Raw genomic sequence first — 19,359 nt, forward strand, 5'->3', positions numbered from 1 at the left:
AGGACCATGAAAGGAGCTCATTTCATTACTAAATCAATTTATAAGTATAAACATATAGTTATCTGGCTAAAATATGGATTTTCCCTATTTGAAATACTGCACCTCAAACTTACTAAATGTCACCAATAGGCACCCCTTAAGGAAGCAGGCAGCATGCTGCCTTTGGATGCCCCAACCATAAATCAAGAGATTTCCTGAAGTCTGCCTGGAATAGTGGAGAGTAGCCAAACTTACATGAAGTGCTATTTGTGTGCTATTAGTTGTGGGGTGGGAGAGGGAGGAGTGTGGAAAGGAAAAAGGGGAAGAAGGAAAACCACTTTCTTAATAGTTCCTACAATGTTTGGAAAACATTCATTCATAGCATTCATTTATCAGGCTTCCATGCTATAACTCCAGGTTAAAAATAAATAAATAAAAATAAAAAAGCCTGAAGGGCAGAGGGAGGTGGGGAGAGGAAATCAGGGATACCAGGTTTTAACTGGGAAAAACTGGAATGTTGTCAGTGTTTCCATTTAAAATAAATATCGTAATGACAAAGTGATGTTTGTGCCTAGGTGCCACTCTGAGGTAGCAAATGAGGTCAATTTGTTCTGCGCAGCAGTTCCACAGCTGCACAAGTCCAGTCTGAGAACTTTTAAGATTTCATGTTCAGTCAGCTGCAGCCCCCAGACCCCAGCTGCAACCGTATTCACCTGAATGTCCACGGTGTCACTCGGATAGCTGGAAAAACCCAGCCAACATGGGCAGGTCCTGCTGCAGATGGGGACAGCAAAGCACCTCCAGGCCACGTCTGGAGCATTACAGAATTCATTCCCAGGTTCTGCATCGTAGGGCTGGGATGTACTGAAACCACACCTTGTGTTAAGCAAGGGACACAATAACTGTGAGAGGAAAGTCACCAGTGCAGACACAGCTTTCCACACAGCCCCAAAGCTGAGCCTTGGGTTCACTGGTGACCAGAACATCACACAGAGTCATCTAGTGGCCAAGCGAGATCCTACAGGGGGGTGTTGCCATTTTCTAACATGAAAAATGAAAAGGTAGCGAGCAATTAGCCCCCGGTATCTAATTTCATCGTGAATTTGAAAAATGCAACAGGAAGCAAGAAACCGAAATGAAATAATGTGCGTATGTGAAGCCGAAGACAGAGGATGGTAGCAAGCCATTATTAGAGCGTTAGAGCTGTCAGGAGTGACCTCCCCTGCTGGGTATTGATATTAGCTTAAATGCAAAAATTTTGCATCAGCTGTCATCTGCAAGAGAGACAGATCTCGCTGCAGCTAGAGCACAAATTCTCTCTCTCATATTTTAGCCGATCACGTCCATGGTTGTCTTTTGATGTTTCTAGCTGAGAGAACATTTTTATAAAACAAAATAAAACAACAAAAAAAAAACCTCTTTGGGAATCCCTGTTGGTGTGATGTTTTTGATTAGTGCTAATGTTTTTCTGGCCGGCTGTGAAAATGCATTTAACTATAATTGACTAGGCATTGTAATTCCAAAGCTTTATGAAACAAAAATCCACAGAGTGACAATCTGATACAGAAATCTGGCAAAAGATGATGTATCTCGCCCCTCAGAGACAAGTTTAATGGAATAAAAATATTGATCTAATATAGAAAGATTGGATATACATTTTGCTATAGCTCTCTGTATTATCAAGGGGGCAGAGGAGAGAAATCTTAACATGGAAACCTATTCATATTTGGAATAGTTTCCTCTTAAAGGAAATGGTGTAATTGTAATTTCAGCACTCACTCCGCTGCAAAGCAGACAAAGCACTGAGGACTACACCACTGAGAGGAGTTCTGCACTGGGGGCCAGCATGGACCCATCTTGTCCACTTCTAATTCCTACGATTCCCCAGTTTCCGTTTTCACTCAAACTGGAAGCCAGGGAGGGAGGCGGGAGGAGAAAAGCAACGCAATTCCCTCACCAGCATCACAATTACACCAGTGCTTTATTCTCCCAGTCAGGGATAGATGACAATACCTTGTTCACCATTTCCCAAAGAGCTCCTCTTTATGATAGCCAGAAGGAAATCACATGTTATCTCTGCTCAACCCCAGGGCTGGAAAACGCAAGCCTGGGTGATTCCCATGCAGTAGATTCCAGAGAGTACGTTTAATTAACGCTCTAAATTGGACCTTCTTGCAGGAAAAACAAATCTGTCAAGGGAACAGGCTCCTTAATTTGTGCAACGAGGAGCTCAGCTGTACAGTAGTAGCAGTGACACCACCAATTTGGTTCTAGGGCTTGATGCTAAACCGAGCGGGGACCGCGGCGAGGCAGCACGGCCGTGCCGGGTGGCACCAGGTGAGTGCCCCCCGCTCGCCTGCATGGCTCCGCACAACCACGGCGGGTGTTGCGGGTGATATTTCCCTCTGTACGTTTTGAAAAGGGGGAAAAAAAAAGAACAACCCCAAAGAACGCTGCGGATAAAGAAAAAATCGCAGCATCGAATCAATTAATGCGAGTTCTTCCCAACTTCCATGCGAGCTTTGCCTTCAATTAGCATGATCTCACTGAACCCTCTTGTGTAGGCCTGGAGCAAAAGCAATGGAAACTTTCTCCCTTCTTGTTTTAATCTTTCACCAAGTCCTGACTTTCGCCTCCAGCCCGTCTAATTGAAACTAATCTTCGCGGGCGAGGCCTGTCTCTTTCCCTTAATCCCTCTCTAAGGAAGCTCACATGGTCCCAATTACAGCCACACCGGCCCCTTTTATTCCCCTCCTCGTCTCTTTCTGCCAGTTTCATTTTTTGAAAGTTTGCATTATTAACTCCATGCTTGCGAGTTCCTGTCTGTCACGGGGGCCTAGAGATGTTATCACTGGTTGCCGATGTATAAGGTTACCATGAAAGCATTTTATGGATTACATTTTGCAAAAAGGCGATAGAGGGCATGATAGCTAGCACAGTGGCGAGCTTTATAGGAGTTTATATCTGCAATAAATGAGAGGCCAAGGAAGTGTTTATCTTGGACTTAAGTGTATACCTGCTTAGTTATCTGAAGGCAGAGACAATAACAGCTCAGAAGGGATCGCTAACGTTTACTACAAGGGTTTCACAGAGATGCCTGCGAGATGGGCCGCGGCCCTGGGAGGGAGCGGGCCGGAGACACGACCATGGAGCCCGGCTGGAGAATGTGTTTAACATTACGGAGTTAATGAGGTTACGTGAAGGCAAAGATAGCGCTCGCTGGTTCCCAAGCTGGCTCCTAATCCCAAGGCAAAGCCCAGCCCGCTAATGCTGGAGCTCAAACAATTTATTGAAAATAGACAATTTTCTTTCTCTTCCTTTTCACTGTTTTTTTTTCTACTTCCTTCTCATAACTTGCCGAGTCCCAGGCAATAGCTTCTGTGTTCCTCCAGTGCCATGATTTATTGCTTGCTTATATAGTTTCTGGTTCAAAGCTAGCGCATAAATCAATCCCGGTGGTTGCTCCCCTGAATACATTCATTGGAACTCCTCTGCTGCAGCCTGGGAAAGGCTGCTCAGCACCACCACAGCCTCCTCGCCCCATCCCATCCCATCCCATCCCATCCCATCCCATCCCATCCCATCCCATCCCATCCCCAGCCCTCAGGATCTCTCCAAGCAGTGCTCACACGTCCCAAGGAGGCCCTCCCAGCCTCATCCACCCTCTTCCCCAGCGGGACAGCAGCAGCACAAGGGCAGGGACCTCCTCCACAGCACCAGGTGGCTGGTGATGTGCAAACGAAGGAAGACAGAGGCGGTCTCCTTAAGCAGCTGCCACACTCTTAACAATCATCACTGGTTCTCTGATTTAGTCTACAAGCAACCACCACCACCAATAGCTGTCAGTAACCAGAGGCTGGAGCAGATTGTGAAAAAAAAAAAAAAAAAACCTTACCACTCTGTCAACCATAAGATCTTTGCTATCGTTTCAAAACATATTGTACTCAAACATTTGATTTGCAACACTAAGTATATTTAATTCAGTTCACTCAAGTTGCAAAGCAAAAAGTCATTTAAACCAGAAAAATGACAAATTATTTTTTTAAAATATCAAAGTAGCATATTTTGACAAACTCAAAGCATTTTTCCAAAGCACAATCCAAGTCAAGAATTTGTCAGAAACCTTTCCCGCAAGGAAAACTGGCATTTTTGAGATGAAATAACTTGCACATCTGGATAACGAATTCTTGGCCAACACTAACTCATGAACTGTGGTCTAGTTAGCAGCGGTCCCACCTGTAGCAGCCTCCTACTTAGATCCTCAAGGGCTCAGGCACGGAGTAGGCACTACAGCTATTTCAGTTACTCTTGCGTGAAGCCTGCTCACACTTTGGCTTTAAGTGCCCCCAATCTTTCTTCATGATGGCAATACAATATGTGCTTTTGCCCAGTGGTTTTTATTTTGTTTTGTCCTTCTTCCAGTATGGAAATCTTCATGACTCATTTGTCATTAGTTCAGTGTCTTTCACAAGACACTTTGCATAAATTCCTGAAAATCTTAACCTTCATTAGCAAAAATCTGTTTCTGCCTTCTACAGTTGAGAGCAAGCCTGAAAATGTCCTCTTCCTCCCCCATAAAGTCCAGAAAGAGAAGCTGATAGAATTATGAAGCAATCCAGCCTCGTTTAAGTCTAGAGGCTCTGAGACAGCACAGTCTGGCCGAGTAATTTTAAAATTTGTACTATTGATACTGATTTTGTAAAATAGCAAGAGAAAATACATCAACACATAAGTATGTATGCATGGGATCCTTCTTCTGTCTATTTTCTTTCTTCTGGGAAACTCTGTTGTCTTTGAATCCATTTCTGCCCACCCGCCTTTTTGGCCTAGCAAGCACAGTGAGAAAGAAACTTCACATTGCAACCTCTGGTTTGCTGCTGAATTTTTCACATGTGAGCTGAGAAGTAAAAACTCATAGCATAACATCGTACATTTTATGGCACAGCAAGAATAGGTCATTCTTTTCCTTTGCCTGTGATATTTATGAGGACTTGGAGAATGATTAACTGAGGGGGATGGTGGAAATGAATCCTTCTAAACAGTGAAGCTTTGGATTCTCCAACTAAATGAATGGCTTTTATTCCAGATTTATGGTCTTTTCACAGCCTGGCGATGATGAGTAATGACCTATCTTCACACTATTAAAGAATTTATTATGACTATTTATCACCAAAGTAACATAACAAGATTTGAAGAGGCACGGAATAATGCTAGGAGAGCAGCCAACATTGTCTTAGCTGTGAGCTTTCCCAAATACTGCAGAGCCAAAGTGGGGTGAGCAAAGGAGGGTGCCTGCCTCCAAGCACATGTGCAGAAGGGAGAGGAGGTCTGGAATCCAAAGAGGTACATATGCAAGGTGAGTATCACCAAGGGAAGAGGGGCAGAACATAGCTGTGCGCACGTGCACAACTTTCTTTCTCTCCAGGCTTAAAAACGGGGAGGGAAATAGATCCACCAGACACTATTTAAACATGCAGGCTAATGAGGCTGCTTTCAGTGGAGGATGAACCCCTCTACAGGATGACTACACAAGACCCTAGAGACATTGCCAAGAGCAGAAGGATCTGTTACAAACAGCAGCAGCAATGCTGCATGAGCAGTGAATGCTCAGGATCTTAGGTTCCTGAGGATGTCCTAGAAGTTGTGTGGCATTCCTCATGGCATTGAACTCACACCATTCCCTCCAAATTCTTCTGTTTTCAGTTGTAAAATTTTAAAAATCAGAATTACGGCTGCCTTTGACATTTTTCAGGTTCATAAATTAGCCTGTGCCCAACACATAAAGACAAAAAAACACAGCCTTTCTGCCCCTGCATCAACGTTGAGCTGAGCACTAGCACTCTGCCTGACTTCAGCGCCAGCCGCCAGGAATCCTCAAAGATGACTTTCAAAATTGGCTCCTTCACATGAGCTACATGCTGAAAACATTGCTCCTGAAAGAAACACAGCCTCTCCTCTTACCCGAGTTCCCCCTCTGCAGTGGCTCCGTTCTGGTGGCAGCTCTACCCGTGGAAACAGGAGCAATAATGGATTTCCTCCAGAGCCTCGACACGTAAGAGAGATCATGCCTTTCCACTTCTGAAGCAGGCTGTCAGTAAATGTCATATTTTATTTTGCTTTCGAAAGACAAATATGGCAACACACGCGTTGTTAGCAGGCCAAAAGAATTATAACTGTATTTTGCTGAAAGCAATGTTGATTTGGATTTAGCCTAGCACTTCTTGTAAAACTGAATTACACTGAATTCGCTCTAAACAGCTGTGACATCGGCATCTTTACAACACGCGCGTGCTGCTGGCTGTAGCAAAGGAGCAATTGATGCTCAGGGGAGAGGCAGCTCCTCAAAACAGCACGGAAGTCACCTCTCAGTTCAGGTCACAGAAGCCAGAGAAGTAAAGGAGAGGAGAGGATTCAGCAGGGCAGCATGCCTTCAGACAGCTGTAGGCGATCCCCTCTCAGTCACAGAGGCAAGGAGCAGATCCTGCAGGGGTCCCTGGTCCCTCATCCAGCCTCCAGACCCCAGCCTCAAAGCAAAACGTTGAGTTCCCGAACACTTCCACACCTGTGGCACAAGAATTTAGTGCTAATGGTCAGCACACACACAGCCCCGAGATGTTGGGCACCACTGAGGCAAATACAACAGCCGGAATTTAAAGAGGAAATCGGCAGGGCTGGCCTGGACTTGCTGAAGAGGTGTCCTACAGGACGTAAGGTCCTCACAGTGCTCATCTCTTTCTGCTGTAAATGTCATAAACACCGAGGCCACTACTGTATCCTCTTTTCTTCAGTGAAAGTGCAATGTGTGCATATACACACCAAAACAGCTCCAAGATCATAACAGTATTTCCTAGAAAAAAGTCTGACAAACACATGGAAGATGTTATTGCTGCTTCCTAGAAGGACTCCAGGAAAGCACCCGGATTCCAGGGAGATGAGCAGAGGAGCCAACGAAGCAGAGCAGTGCCCTACCTGTCCCTCACTGCACAGACTGATGGCTCAGATTGCCATCCAGTAACACTGGAGTCAGAAACCACCCAAAACAATTTGATGTACCTAGCTTTCCTCGTGACCTGCAGGCAGAGACTGGACAGCTGGTGGAAAAGGAGGCTTCCACAAGCTAAGGGGGAGGCTGTTCCCTTTCCCAGGCTCTAAGAAATGAATTCCCATGTTTCCTGGTACTCCAGTGGTGATGTTTGCTTCCTCTCCCCACGCTCAGCCCTCTTAGAGGCAAGCGTGGCTTATGTTTTAAGGGCTCAGCTCAAAGTCTGCCAATGCCTGTGCCACTTGTTATGTTCTAACGGCGTTTAGATCAGGCCTAACACTTCTGAGGCAGTGGCTCCTCTCTTTCCACAAGATATTTTTGTTCCGTAACCCAAAGAGTTCCAGGAAACTTCACAGGGTCAAACCCAGGTCTGAGCCAGAGCCTGCTTTCGGGCTAGGATCCCGAGCCTGCCAGCCGCGGACTCTTGGTCGCAGCGCCTCAGCTCTTCTCACAGCTGCCGTGCTGACCTCTGAAGCTTTTTCTGTAGGAAAACTTGCCAAATTACTGGGCAGAGTCCAGTTGCGGCAGCCAGCTCTGGTGTAACCATGTAGGAGGATGATAGGGGTCACCAGTACGACAAGGACCATTTCTGTGTTCTCAGAACTGAACCTCAGAGCCCATACACCAATGCCAGGCTCCAAGTTCCCAAAGCCCATCTGTAGCAATCATTAAATAAACCCTTAACGGTGTCTTCTGTAGCTTTTAATAGACTAGAGTACTTATACTGTCAGCTTTTACTGGGCAAGATGTAATTTTCCAATAAACACCGCCTCTTCCAAAAAGCAGCACTTTCTGAACTTTTTCCAAAATCCAAAGGTTTTGGCTGCAGCTGCAGCAATGGGAATCAAATTATAAAAACAAAATCCCTCCTTTCACTCCATGCTTTCAAATGTTTTTCCAGGGCTGAAATGAGAGGCGCGCTCGCTATTTGTTTCTGCTTCTGTTGGCTTTTAAAAGCACAAGAGGGTAAAGGAGCTGGATGGCTGTAACTTTCACAGCTTGCTTATGTACACAGTGCCATAACCTTTGTGTCTTGCTGTGAGCAGCTGCACGGCAATTGTATTAGTCTGACTGACTGTAAACTGTGTGGTAATATGTAAAACATATTGTGAGTGATGATGACTAATTGGAGAACATCTTGTGAGACACTCCAAACGTGTGTAAAATGTCATCCAGCTGTAAGCTGCGTTCTGGCCTCGACTGCCTGCTACTTATCAGGGCTTCGGGGCTCAGCAGCAACTCTGCAGAGGGAGCAGATGAATGGCACGAGCAGCAGCACCCCGCGCTTCAGCCTCTTCCACCCTCCACCTTCAGTAACTGATCAATGAAAGTCAGGCTCCAAGTTCTGGGACCTGGACTGGTTTCCTTACAGAGATTCGGAGCGTGCTGGCTACAGGACCCTGACTGTCAGTGGGAAACTTGGATAACTCAGCTGCAAAGTAATAAAAATAGAAATTACTGGATATATTCTAAAATCTTGTCCTTGTTTCTAACGCTCTCATGGCAGGACTGAACTCTAATAAATATGCCTCCAGCATTACTGCAAATGCCAGAGACGCAGGGCAGCAGTCTCGTTTGAAGAGCCAGCGAATCCTACATCCAAAAGAAGTTACCGCGTGGAGGGAGCGCGTTGAACTGCCTGTTACAGGCGCCGAGACTTGCACTGGATGAAATACTAGGTTTGCTCAATTGTCAGACCATCAGCCAGCCACGCTGGTCTACACAAAACGTCCCCTTCTAGCTCACGTGGCAGGGAAGGTATTCCCTGAAAGCAAGAAAAAAGGTACACTCCGAATGCAATTCAGTGTTCGTCTGAAGAGCCTTCCTCTGTGGGCGTGGAAGCCAGAGAAATTCTGCAGAGAACTTCAAATTAAACTTCTAAACTTTCTTTAAAGTGAGAGATCTCACGCATAAAGGACTAAATGGTGCATTTCAATGAAATGAGATGTTTTAATGGACATAAGAAGTGAATCAGCTCTTCTCTTAAATACCATTATGCACCATACTTTGGAAGCAAAGGAGACCTTACGCTTATAAATGAGGGCTGAACTAGGCTGGCCAAGCAGAATTACGCCAGTTTTAATTAGAAGGGCAGTTTATGCATGGACAGCTGTCGTGTGCTAACATCCCTCACCTACGGGAGGTGTGAACAGCAACTGCAAGTACAGCCACGACTGAAGAACACAGGAGATAAGAAATAACAGATTATGATCATTAAAGAGTTACAATTTTTGTCGAGAGGAGCCCCTAGACATACAGCAATGAAAGCTGAAGTCATGTAGGACTGCCTAGGAAATGGGATGTCCTCATTACAAGTGTGATTTGTGCGTAAAGGAGCCTCCCTGAGACCATACAGCAACGTCTCCAGACAGTCACACTGCAGATGCCCTACGCCTTCACAGCAGAACATGCATTTAAAAACCTTCAGCATCAGATCCTCGACAATGTCTCCAATTGTTCCCTTTGGCTCACGCTGGCCCAAAACAATAGGTTGGTTGTAGTCCCAATAAGCTGGAACGTCTCTGCTATCTGGTGCGCAGGCAGCAGCGAGGTTAGCTAAGGGTAAAAATAATTCTGTCCTCCTCGGCGATGAAAACTCTTTCATTTGCACTGATATTCAAGGCCCTAATTTAAACAGGGACCATCTCTTGCTGAACACATCTGACTGGCAGCTCAGGATAGGGTTACAGCTGTATGGTCTAGCTTGTCCATTACGCAGTTAAACACTGTCAAGACGATGCTAATAAACCTCACCATGACCACTGCTCCCCAGGGATCACAGCCAGCTACCCTAAAAGCCGAGAGGTTTGGGGAGATGGCTAATAATTCGCAGCGGAGTTTGGCTTCCAGCACCAGACCGTGGGCACGGGGTGGACCCAGGGGGGGCCGGGGGGGCTTCGGCCCCAGCTCAGCCCCGTGCACGGCGGTGCCCCAGGTGGAGCACGGCAGAGCCCAGCACAGCCGCCTGCCGCTGACCTGGCATTCACCTCCGCCGCTGGTGCTCTAACAGAGCCGTTTTGTTCCTCCCCGGAGTGGAGAGCGTCCAAACAGCAAATGTTGAGCGAGGGCAGGAAGAGCGTTTGAAGCAAATTCTTGCAGAAATAAATGTGAATTTACTTAACTTACCATGTCTCCTGCTTTTCCCCTCAGCCCCCCTTTTCCTTCCTAGTGCTGTTCCTCAATAGCATCCCTCTACTTTCCAAGTCATCCTTCACACTCACCACTGTGTACCTCTCCCCCTTTTGCCACCCACTGCCTATTTCTTTATTTTCTTTTTCTAATTTCTTCCCCCTCCCTCCACCTCAGCACAGACTTCTTTCCAGGTGAGAATATTTTACTCGGTGATTCTATTTAAGAAAACATTATAAAAGGAGCAGCTCCCGCTGCTTTCGCCTCCTCAGACCGCTCTCACATTAAGCCATCAGGCAAAAGGGCCGGGGCAGCAGCAGAACCAGTCCTGCTCGGGGATACTTGTTTCCTCTGTTCTTTCCTCTAAGTGGACCTGAGGCTTTACGGCTGTGTCAACCACACCGATTTTGGTCAGGAGTTTCGGCATTTTGCACTGAGCTGCTGCTTTTGCACGTCTGTGTTTACATGCCACCGTGCCTCCCGTATTGCAGACAAAAGCTAAAACACCAGAAGATGGACGCCTTTCAAAGCCAAAATGTAAAACCATGACTTCCAACAGGAAACTTGCATTTAGAAGCCAGCCTGATCGTCCTGTGGCACAGCCCATTTTTCAAGGCTTCTTGTCTGGTAATTACACTATGTTTGATGCTCCAGTACCACAAAACATCAGGCTCCAAAAGGCAGGTATCCAGATTTCCTAGACACAGCAATGAAACTTAACGGGTCAACTCCTGCCCATGGGCTTGGGATAAGAAGGAGGCACTTTGGTCCTGGGGTTGAAAGAGCTGAGTGCAGGAGATGCTTTCTCCACCTTTCCAGTCCAAATTTACCTGCTAGAACAGACTCAGAAGAAGCATTTTTTAAACAAAAGTTGTCCCAGCAGACAAATGAGGAGGATGTGTTCGCTGCCTGCAACCTGCCACTATGCTTCCCAGCGCCGAGGTTTGCTCTGTGTGGCAGCAGCAAACTCCAGGTGCCTTTGCTACCCACCAAGTGCCTGGGAAGGGTTAAATACTCTCCTGCTCGAGCTCACAGAGCTCTTTTGCAAGGCAGCTACGCTCAGAATAATATGCAGGTTGCCATTAAATATGCTATATTAATACTTGGCATTAAATTTTAATATAGTGATTATACAGGAGAAAAATTGTACTTCAGATTAGGAAGGTATTAGAGAGTTTGGAAAAAATCTTTATTTTGAAAGAAACATTTATCAGGTAGCTCACGGGATGCTGTTTACTTGTCAGAGCCCTTGAGCAGGATGTTCGGAAGGGGGGAAGGGTCCCTTTTAGTAAGAATGGGCGTTCAGCAACATTTTCTCTTTGCTTTTATTCATCCGACCAAATGGAGCTGGAGCATGTTTCCAGACCTAAAACCAAACTAAAGGGCCTGGCCATCCCTCCCAGTGCGTTAGCTGCCAGTAAAGAAGAGCGTCCATTGACCAGGGATTCTCTTTAACCGAGCCCATCAGTGCAGATACAGATGAAAAACAAACAGAAAACCTCAACAACCTTCCTTTGGCACATCCTCTGCAAACCCAACAGGAGCCAGGGTTCAGCTGAATCCTGGAGTCACAGCTCGCTGGCCTCCATGGGGATTTTCGTGGTGTCCAGCTCTCCAGCCGGCCTGGAAGGCTTCCTATTTTCCGGAGGGAGGAGCTGATAGGGCTGAGCTGGGACAGCGCTGGGACCACCGATCCCAGAGGCCCAGGTTCTCCAGCAGCAGGAGGAACAAAGAAGCTAGTGTTTGCCGGGAATGAGATGGAAGAAAACTAATTTTGGCTGAACCAGCATTTTCCAGTGAAAACCCTTCTTGTCAGAAAATTCTCAAATGAGTCCACTGATGAGAAAATACAGGTATCTTGTCCCAGTCACCCTGCCTGGCTCCCCAGTCCCATCCCACCACAGCACATCAGGGGGCTACAGGAAACTTCCTCCCTCCGGCATCAGCAGCAGCAGAGCAGTTTGCAAGAAGCTCCTTTAAATACAGCTGGTTCCAAAAGCATTTCTCAGAAGGATTTCACTAGAAGGAGAAGAGAAGCTTCCAAAGCTCTTTTGAAATTACTCCTTTGGTTTCTATTATGCAACATGGAGAAATGGAGATGAAACTGGGACGACAAGGATTTTAGGGTAAAGACTGAGTGTTGGCTGCCAATAGATGCCTGAGCTTCTTGTTTCCTTCAGGTGCACCTTGAAGATATATCAAACAAGCACAGAGCCTGACTAAGCTCGTGTCTCTGGACTTTCATTAGCAGAAAAGCCACAATTAATTTCCTAAAGAAAAAAAGGAAATTGAGGAGTTGGTTTTAATCTTGTCCCGGGCTGAGTGAATCCAAGAGTCAGAGCAAATGGTATCCCCGTAAATCTAACGGCAGCCACAGTGAAACATTATCCCGTGCCTTTTTTAGGAAGTACTTAGTGTAAGAAGTAGCAGAAATGGTTAGTGGAAACAGACCCTTGCCTCGGTGCTGCAGCCAGTCCTCCACGCTGTGACCCTACCAGATGTGTCCGTTCCGAGGCAGCACCGGGGCCAGATAAGGACCCTCGCCACAGAATTAATCAGTTCCCATTTTCTTAACCCCTCACACGCCCGTATGGGCCCTAAGATTGCTGGGGCCTGACAAAAAATCAGGTCAAACCTCAGCTGCCCAGCACAGCCCTAGCAGGAGAAGGGTGGCCAGGAGGGGCCGGAGCAGCACACCTGTGGAGGGCAATGCAGAGCCCCAGGCCCTGCTCGGATGGCAGCTTTGTGCCCTCGTTCCATGTGCATGCCCTTGGGCACACTTCATCTCCCCCACTGCATCAGGAGCAATCCCTGGGGAGCCCTATATGCACCCCCAAGCTGTATTTTGTGCCTTGCTTCTCCCATACCCACGTGCAGTGCCGTGGTTTGGCGATGCAGCTTGGATCCACACTTGGAGAGGGATGGGGAGGAGGAGCACAGCCCTGCAGGAGGCACCTTGAAGCAGTTACAGGGTGGATGACAGAACCGGGGCACAAAGGGATGCCCCGAAATGAGAGGGAGCAGAGCTTGGGAAGGGCCCGGAGAGGAGAAGCACAGGGGGTTCGAGGAGGCTCCGAGCTCGCCAGGAACACCACTGGGCTCTCCCTGCCCACCTGTGCCTGAGCAACATTATTCCAAGCTTCCTCATGTTGTGTTTTTTATTTAATTTTCCAGCGAACACACTCTTTTATCATCCAGAACCGTGAAAGTAAATTAAGAAGAAATGGTTTTCTTTCAATTAGACTCACAGTTGCTTTGAGTAACTGCCTATAATTCTATTTAATGAAAAAATAAAATCATTATTCCAGTTCTCCCTGTGCCCTGTGACAAGCACACAGACGGGCCCCATTAGCAGGCACTGTAGATTTACTTAATTAGAAAAATATTTTGTTTTCTCCTATTCAAAAAAAAAAAAAAAAAAAAAAAAAGGTAAAGTTTAAAAAATTAAAAAAAAAAAAAGGGAATTTAGGGGAAAAAAAGAAACCTCCAGGCACAATATTAATCTAACCTGCTACCTGGTGCTTAATAACTTATGAACTAAAGCACATATCAATCTATAATTTAGTTTTCCCTTTGATCTGTGACAGCATTTGGTGCACAGCCCAGCCAGCAGCCTGGTGCCATCTTATCCTTGCTGCAGCACTTCTCAGCACAAGCTCCTGTACTCCTTGAAGGTCTTTTGGAGACAGGACCCTGGCATTCAGACCCACCACAGGGCTGGTTTCTCCCAGGAAAATCAATGAGATTCTTCTACCAATCCCATCCATTTTATCTCTGCTCCTAAGTACCCCACGATGACAGTGTGGAGCTTCTACCAGACTGCTGGTAAAAGAGCAGAAAGTCCAGTGGAGATCCTTCAATGCTGCGGCACACTCGGCATCAGGTGTCAGAGCTTTCCTGGCATTTATGGGTTACTTGAAACAATGCACTTTCATTTTATCTGCATCTTGCGTTTTTACGATGATTATTATTCTGCTGTAGCATGAATGCCTCCAAGAAGAGGAAGTTTCAATTAGGATGCTGAAACCCTAAGCTGTAGTTTTATGGCTTTAAATTAACATATAGAGATTTGCTCCAGGTACCGTAACAAAGTCAACATCCAGCTATGCTATCTGATTACACGAGCTGATAAAGAATTTATGGAACATAGCACAGGAAGCTCTCTTTGCTGGTTGCCATTCCGCGGGGCAGTGCCCCTCGTGAGGAAATGACGGGGGTCGGTGGCAGAGGAGATAAACCAGGCTGGATCCTCAGCTGGTGTAAATCAGCTGTGCTTCCCGGCCTGGGCCCTGCCTGAGCTCTGCTGGGCCATGGGGCTGGCTTGCCACTTCTGTGCTCGTGCAATGATTTATTCCCCTTTCAGCATTTACTGTCTGGTCTTTGGTAAGTTCACAGAAGCGAACCTACAAGGACTGATGTCTCCCAGCCATACCCTCTGCTGTGATAGTACCCGGGTGGTTGTCTTGTGCATGTGCATTTGTGAAGCACGGGAAAGTGCTTCCCGAGGTACCCGAGCAAAACCCGTCTACTGAAATATTAGGTAAATTAGTGAACACTTAACACAAGCCTCCCCCTTCCCAGGTGAGCCCTGACCTGTGCAGAGCACCTCTCGCAGCAGGCAGCTGACTGCCCAAAGTCCCCACCACTAACTCCTTCCCTCTGTCCGTACAGGATTTTGCGACCAGCTGCCCGGGGAAAGTTCTGCGAGCTGAACTCAGGAGCCTCACAAGGCAGCAGCGTCCTCCTTTTGTGCTAGCCCAGCAACTGAAAAACTGAGAAACTCAAGTTCTGGCTGACACTTGTTCCCCTAACAAACGGTGCGCTGGCATCCTCTGCTGGTACCGGCTTGTCACAGCACGAGGATGGGAATTGTACTGCCAATAGCGAGTAGCATAAATGTTGTAACACCCTTTAATTTTGTACAAGCTGCTATTGCTTTATGCAACATAACCATCTTAATTACGAGTAAGATAATCCCTTGGTTCCTGTGGAATAAAAGGAAGCCAGCCTGAACTTGGATCAACCATATAGAGAAGTGAGTTTTATCACATTGCACATTTTCCTATCAAGCATCACCGATTTTCTCCAGCCACATCACAGAAAACTGCCCGGCTTCAGAGCTCAGGTCTACCCGCCATCCTGTAGCAGGATCGATACCCAGGCCATCCTTTGCAGGTGTTCTTGTAACCCGTTCCCAAAATCTCTGCTGACAGCCATTCCACAATCCCCTTAGACAAGGTCTTCTCCTTTTATGACAAAATTTCTATTGGCTTTTATCAGATGATTGATTCTGGATCAAATGAGGAGTACTCTTGGCAAACTGATGTGGAATAATTCCCACAATGACATTTTATCCTTTGTATAAGCAAGAGAGGAAGCCTCATCCGGCTATTTTACCCATAAAGGATTTCAGTACATGCACAGAAATCCAAACTTCACACAGATCAGTGCCTGTTTACACCACACGGCTGCTGTCAGACATAGTGGGCAGCATTTCTCCTCCCTATTACAGTTTTCATCTCTTTAATTATTATCTCCTCTGTTGCAACAAGATGCATTTCCAGCTCTCTGTTTTACTTCTGAATGTTATTTAAAATAAAAAATAAAAAAAAAATAAAAAAAGGAAAACAAACAGCAAATAATTTTATCTATAAATTCAGAACTGCTGAAGACATTCACCGTGCTGGTGAGGAAGCCAAGCTCAGCCCTCAGCTGAGCCCCAAGCACAAAAGCCCCACAGGGCTCCCCAGCACCAAGCCCAGCGCCTGCTCCCAACCACGCACAGCGGGGGCTGCAGCGCATGCAGCAGGACGGGGTGATAGTGGTGTTCAGGGCAGTGCCAGCACAGCACTGCGTGGCCAGGCACCCACTGCACTGAAAACAAGGGGAACAGGTCAAATCATAGCAAAAAGGACCTGGAAACAGCAGGGCTGAGCAAGGAGCGTGATGAGAACCAGCCTCACGGCACTGTGGTTGAGCATGCTGGAGTAGAAGCTTTTGTGGTGCCCATTTAACCCAACTACATGCTTCCAGGAATGGAAGAGGAAAGCAGTTCCTCCCAAAACGCTGACAGATCCTGCTGTGGAAACACTGCCTGCTTGTAGAACGAGGTACAGAGCCCCAAAACATGAGCATGCACATGTCCGTGGGCCTGAGCACAAGTGCAAGGCTGCAGCAGGGAACAGCACTGAAAAAACACGCTCATCTGACTTCATTAATCTAACTTGCTCATGTATCAAAGTGCAGCGCGTTTTCTTGTAAAAATGATTAAGCTGCTAATTAAGCTGTTTATAACTTGTTTCCCTGGTTGCTAATGATAATTAACATGCAAATTAGCTGAGGGAAGAGAGGCACAGGGGTCCTCAGTTCATTACCAAGTTAATTACTGTTTGCATACTTAAACATAACAGTTATAAATGGTGGCATTTAATGTAATGGCCAAGATGATAATTATACCAACGACATTTTGAAAAGTCATTTCACTGTGTGTTATTTTTCTGGGTGATTAATGTTTCCATGCCTGGTTGATAAACTTAGTTCCATCCAATATGATTTGGAAACTTAGCGCAGCCAAATAAGTTACCCCTTAACAATGCGCTCTGATCCCCGTTTCTCTGTAAAGCAGGGAAGGAACAAGGGGAAATAAAAGCAGTACATTTCAACACTAACAAAGGAGGAATAAAGTGGGCTGCTTAGCACCACCTGTTTAATTTGAGTTGGCAGCATATCTACCAAGATGCTGTAACAGCATCCTTTTTTATCCCTCACTGTGTTATTCCTCATGTTTTATCAGTGCTGGCAGATCTCTGAAGAGATCCAGCCCATCACACTCATCGTAGCAGGCAGTATCCTTAGCCTCAAAAGCTTGTATTCTAAATAAGCATAGTAAACAGCATACCACAGAAACAAAATTTGATAGTGGCCATTAGGAAGGACATGCTATTGGAAGGATGCATGCCCTGGGAGGATATGCTGCTTGCTTGCCACGTTCAGGACTCTGCTCCAGTGTGCTCCAGCTTATTCTGATGGCTTCCTCACTGGACACAAATGCTGAATCCCGCAGTTAAATCAGAGACAATAACTGAGAGCAAAGCATGTGTGTGGTGACCTTTGGGGGTTTTGAGCTTTAATCTCTGGAACATAAACAAAAGGATTATTTCTTTCTCTAGTAGAGCGACAACTTTTTTTCTTGTAATCTTGCTCAAGTGCATCTTAATCCTGCTGTTCATCAGGGAGCCCTGCAATCCTTCACGTTGTCATTCTCGTTGGGGTAAACAGATGAAAATAACCCAGTGCATAAAGGCAGCATGCTGCTTTCTGAGCATATAAAAGTATGCAGTCACAGCCAATTCTAGGATATCTAATATATTAATATATACACACACACACACATATAAACATTGCAAAGCCAAAAGATTCAGGATAGTCACTTCTTCAAGGCCTTACTAATAAGCTTGAATAAAGGGGTAAATTTTACAAAAAATCATCCAGATCCAGAGTAATGGGGTTGGACCATAAAACAACAAGACTACAACTTCTCTGACCCATGCCACCTTTCACTCACACTTCCCAGAGCTCTTTACAATCACTGATTTAATCACCTTACAGTTTTCCTAGGATGTGTTATACTTCTGTGATTATCTGGGTTTCAGAAAGATTTGACGGAACAGCAGGCTATCATATCATATAAACAGAAACATATATAAGGCTAACTGAGAATTTGAACAACCTGAAAAGAGAGGTTTTATATACATTTTTCTTCCAGACAACATTAGGAAGAAGATCTGTCAATAGCAAAGCTTAGAGGTCTCCGTTTGGAAGCTGCTGGTCTAACTCAAAGGAATAGCAGCAGCTGCAGTCACAGGATACAATGCCGGGGTGCAGATTTCCTTCATGAGAGAAGAATATCCCAACTCTGTTTGACAACAGAGTTACCAGCAGCCTAATGCAGCCTAATGCTCCTGGCAGACTGTGGGTGTGGAACTAAATACGTACAGGGATGAAATTTCATCGTGTGGCTTAACAGCTTAGTACATCAGCAGAGAGCTTCTTGACTTCAGTCCTGTGGGCATTCAGTCGCCCAGCCTGTATAATTTAGTACAAGCCATCTTCATTCCATACCCTATGCTTACACCAGGCTAAATGAGAGCAGAATTTGTGGTTTGCTCTCCAACCAACGTAGAGCCTAGTGTGAAGAATGTTAGTCAAGTAAATCAAATACCTTTTTTTTTTTTTTTTTAAAAATGTTGCTAGTGCCCCAACCCATTACAATACTATCAAAGAAAGTTCATTTTCTAAACCCAATCTTGTGTACCAAATGCAAGTATTTCTGGTTTCTCACTTTCAGACCAAGCTATGTCTCACATTTAAAAGCCTGAAGGGGAGGAACCCATTACAAGCCCTGCAGGCATTGAGAACCCTTGAAAGAAGTGCAAGATTTCTCAGACACATCCTTGGAAAGAGTTACTGCACATATATGTTAGAGGATCTCCAGCTTTACAAAGCCACTTGTTGTGGTGTCTTTACTCGCTTCCCACTCGCCTCCCTTTAAAAATTAATCACTAGTCGAGACATTATGAGGAGCTATTGTATTATACTTAATATTTAATGAACGTGTGGAATACTTAATATTTAATGAATGTTTAAATAAACATCTCTATACTTTTTTTTTTTTCCCTTTTCTCACTTTTTTTTATGATCTTAGAAACAGAACTTGCCATATCTGCCCCAAAGGACAAGCAACAAATTGGTGACTTGAGAGAAACATTAGGAGCCAGGACTGGGAGCTGTTGCGTTGCTGGTTCTGCTACCCGTACTGAGGGGTTGTCACACCAGCCTCTACTCATACACCTCACGTATCATACCAGAGCACGGTCCACCAGAAAAATACCCTCTTCTCAAATCATCTTGGAGCTCCTCTAGATGCTCTTGCCCTTATTCCTTTGATGACTGCAGTTAGGAACCTGAGATTAAGTTTGATGTGTAACATAAAATTGGCTGTATTCGTAACACCTGGTATTTGACCCTCAGCAAATAAAACCATCGCTTCAAGTTACTGCCACCTTTCTGGCCAGCCTTGCACATCAAGATCACAGCAGCATCCCTCACAACACCCGTGCAGTGAACACACTGTATCTTTAACTAAACTGGGAATCTTTATGCTAGAAATGATGAATGGAGGATGCTAGTATCCTCCATATTCGTTACAA

This window comes from Aythya fuligula, chromosome 21 (assembly GCF_009819795.1).
Source record: "Aythya fuligula isolate bAytFul2 chromosome 21, bAytFul2.pri, whole genome shotgun sequence".
In the NCBI taxonomy this organism is placed as follows: Eukaryota; Metazoa; Chordata; class Aves; order Anseriformes; family Anatidae; genus Aythya; species Aythya fuligula.